This window comes from Triticum aestivum, chromosome 7D, assembly GCF_018294505.1.
Source record: "Triticum aestivum cultivar Chinese Spring chromosome 7D, IWGSC CS RefSeq v2.1, whole genome shotgun sequence".
Lineage (NCBI taxonomy): Eukaryota > Viridiplantae > Streptophyta > Magnoliopsida > Poales > Poaceae > Triticum > Triticum aestivum.
Window position 1 is genome coordinate 55,254,241 of NC_057814.1, and position 4,067 is coordinate 55,258,307.

Genomic DNA, 4,067 nt, shown 5'->3' on the forward strand with positions numbered 1-4,067 from the left:
CGGCGGCGCGATTTCGTCCGGCGCCGGGCGGACGTGTCCGGTGCGCGGAGGGAAAGGGCTAGGGTTTCGGGGATCCGGAATTTCGGGGAGTCTCACATATATATAGCTAGAGGGAGCTAGGAGACTCCAAATGGAGCACGGTTTTCGCCCACACGATCGTGATCGAACGACCTAGAGCATGGAAGAGACTTAGAGGGGTTTTTGGAATTTTTGGAGGGGGGTTTTGCTGCAACACACAAAAGGACTTTGTGGTTGCCAGGTTAACCGTTGGAGCATCAAACGACCTCCAAATGGAAGTGCTCTACCAGTGGTATACCAAGGCCACTTGGCAAGCCTCGGTCCATTCCGAAAACGTTCAACTCCCGTTCATGAAAAGAAACAAGAGGGGTGCGCCGGTGCATGTGGGAGTGCCGGATTGCAAAACGGATAACGGAGAAAATGCTCGGACTCATGAGACGAACATGTATGCCCATGAGATGCACATGATGAAATGATATGAGATGCATGACATGAACAAAATGCAAAACAAAAAACATAATCCGACCACGGAGAGAATATCATAACACATAGCCGAAAATGGCAAGAGTTGGAGTTACAAATATGGAAAGTTACATCCGGGGTGTTACATGAAAGAATTCATAAACAAAAAAATAATTCTTATCCACATGCCAAACCAACAAACGTCACAAAGAAGTAAAAATAAAATAAATACACATGCTGGGTCTAGAAAGAACATCTGCAGCATTAGTTTCGGAAGACTAACCTCAACATATACACATGCTCTTCCTATGCCATCACTCTAGAGAAATAGTAGAACCAGAAGGGGATAAACCATGCTGCTAGCTGTTATAGTTGTACGTACAAGTCATTGTACTCTAGAAGCTAAATAGCAGAAATAATGCTCCATCGACAAAATTTCAGTGTGAGTCTCACAGATGATCATTGATGTGTTCTTGCACATCCGGCTGCAGTTAGATCTGGGACCATCTTTTCTGGTCCTGCCATTTCAGTTTCTCGTGTTGGTAATCCATTGAAATCCCCCTCGGCACTGGCTTTGACCCCGACCTGCTTATCTGGGATGCCAAGATCATTTTCTGCAAACCCTTGTCTATGGAGGACTTCATTGCAGTTGGCTGGAATAGTTGGAAGCAAAGGAATGTGAGGAACGATCACATGAAAGAAGTCATGTGAACATATCAGACATGGTTGTCTGATAGAACATTCTTCTGAACAAAGCAGGTTGTACAAAGACTACAAACAAAGTACTCCCTCTGTTCCTAAATATAAGTCTTGTTAGAAGATTTCAATATGGAGTACATATAGTGGAAATGGGTGAATCTCACTCTAAAATCTGTCTATATACATCCATATCTAGTCCACATTGAAATCTCTAAAAAGACTTTATTTGGAAACAGAGTGAGTAGTTCTTATCAACATGCTGAACCCAAAAAATGTCATGAAGAAGAAAAAAAAAGAAACATCACCTGCAGCATTAGTTTCAAACTTTTCTATCGCTTGGCTTGCAACAACTCATGTGCATTACCAAATTAATGAATAGGAGCATTTATCAGTAAGGAGAAAAGTGAAGTACCAGGCTCCAACCAGCCTCCTGGAATGAGGTCAGGAACTATCCAACTACAGATCAAGATCCATACAGTGCGACATCCATACGCCACCAAGAAGTAGTATTTTGCTGTAGTGAATTAAAGAAGCATCAAGTGTGCTCGTCCTCGGACCCACTCGTGCCCCCCCTGATTTCATCGGCCTTGTTGACGTGTGAGCCACTGCCGACGACATGAACTCATGCAGCAGCCTTGTTGACGTGCTCCCCCATGAACTCATGTATTTTAGTTTAACATCTGCTTTGGGAATAAGAAATTATGACCCATTAAATACGATAGTCGAACTTAGTCTTACCAATCCACATATTTTTTTTAGAAATCTCCACTGATGATTGTAACAAAAGAATTCAGTCGACACAAAAAAGTAAGTCACGCTTCAAATCTTGGGGCATGCAAAGCCTGTTGGAGGCTCGAACACAAATAAGCTAGTAGAACCATGCACTCCCTTTGTCTGTTGGTACAACATGATGCAAATTATTTATGACAATCCATTATGCGAATTACCTATGATAATCTGAATTGAATCACAGCAGTTAATATGTTGCACATTTTCATATTGAGGATCAGGGAAGAAATGGCCATACTGCAAAAAGATGGATACATTAAAATTAGATGGTATGGTTAAGTGTTAAATCCTTATCTGTCACTGCAATTTTTCATAACAGTTATGCCACTATTGCACCAATGGCATGTGGGTCCAAACCTAACAGGTCAGTGGCACCCAAGGTGGGTTAAACACTTTTACTGTGACAGACATGGGATTTGATCCTACAGATAATGTGAATACGGGTAGCTTGAAGGCTTACAGAGTGGCCCGGATCAAAATCTTGTGATGTTCTCAGCCTGAGAACACAACCAAATGCATAGGATCAACTCAACATGCGATACCTGTTCATAAGAAAAGGCAAGGCAACAAGGAGAAGACCATTCACATCTTATCAAGAACCTAGGCGGTGGAATTTGACATCTTATCAGGAACCTACGCAGGGGAATTTCAGAAATAAAATACAGAGGACAATCATAAGATCAAGCTCACATGTCCTGGTGAAGTGTTGAATCATCCGAGTTTGCATAGACAAATAATGAACCACCACTTTCAATACTTTAAAACTTCGACGAAGCCAAATTGGTGTATTCATCAGTTACAACAAATATGTCTACACATACTCCTGCTTGAATAGCCTGTTACAAAGTTCACTAAAGGATAGATATGGTCAAGAAAATGTAACTTTTTTCCGCTGAAAAAATCAACAGAAGCTTATTAGATCTCTACTATAGAAAGTTATCTGCTCATGGAGCAACACAACAAATGGCAAGGAGGAGGAGATGCGTGCACCTACCAAGGAAAGCAAATCCCATGCCTTAGGGAAAGGAAAGGGAGGGAATAAGAGGAAATCAAGAGAGAGGGCCGTACCTTAATGTTGCTGCTGCTTATCCTGGGACTGGGACTGGAGGAAGGAGCAGCGGACCTTGATGAGCACATGAGCAGCGTCTCGGGCAGAGGAAGCTCCGCTCCGTGGCCCCTAGTACAGAGATGAGACAAGACGGGGGTCAGAGAGGGCGAGAAGAAGGAGGAGGAGGAGAGAAGGGATTGATAACATACCACCATCGTCGAGGCATGTGCCTGCGGTCGGTCGCCATGGCCAGACGGCTAGGGTTTCTGGCGCGAGGACGGAGGGGCGGATCTGACTGTGGGCTGTGCTGCTCGAGTGGATATGCGTCCAGGGAGAGAGGGGGAGAGGCCGCTGGCGGTGGAGTGGAGGTCGGGGTTGGGGAGTCGGCGGCGGCTGGCTTCGGCTTGGGGAATCGAGAGAAGAGAAACATGAGAGAGGGGCAGCGAAGGAAGCAATCGGGGATTTCTTTTTTTTTGAACTTGGGAATTTCTTTTTGTTGATTGATGGATGTATCGCTGCGTTTTTTTCTCTCTCGCTACCGAAATCGATACACTATTCCTAGGCTGCCCATGTGGACATCACCAGCGTGCGCCCTTCACGCGCAGCTGAATGTGTTTAATGCTTGCATGCAAAGCATCGAAAAAGGAGCATGCAATGGTACATAGTGGTAAAGTAAAAAAAGGAGCATGCAATGGCACATAGTGGTAAAGTAAAAATAGGAGCATGCAATGGCACGTAGTGGTAAAGTAAAAATAGGTAAACTTGATCATGCAATGGCCTATGGCCTAGCCTGCGTATTGTTTGCAGCGTCAGACTGTTTTCTACAGCCCGACATAGGCCTCTGCCACGGCAAACCTCTCAATAAATTAATACATCGCGGACAGAGGCCAAAGGGTTCAACGCTTCCTCCAACTTTAACAAGACATTCCAAAAGTTAAAAAACATATGTAGAATATACAAAAGTTCCTCTTGTTGGGCAGGATTTAAGGCTGTAAAACTGTGTGTGTCGAATTTGTTACGTAAGAGCTTCTACAGCCGGAGCTCCCATATT

The 4,067-nt window shown here is 44.1% G+C and overlaps 1 long non-coding RNA gene across 1 annotated transcript; it reads right to left on the reverse strand.

The window, feature by feature from the left end:
* Positions 1 to 593: 593 nt before the first annotated feature.
* LOC123166802 (uncharacterized) lies at positions 594 to 3,448 on the reverse strand. Its single transcript, XR_006483706.1, has 3 exons — positions 3,226 to 3,448; positions 1,592 to 3,145; positions 594 to 1,133 (listed from the first exon to the last, which is right to left on the reverse strand). It is a non-coding gene; the product is annotated as an uncharacterized lncRNA (long non-coding RNA).
* Positions 3,449 to 4,067: the final 619 nt, after the last annotated feature.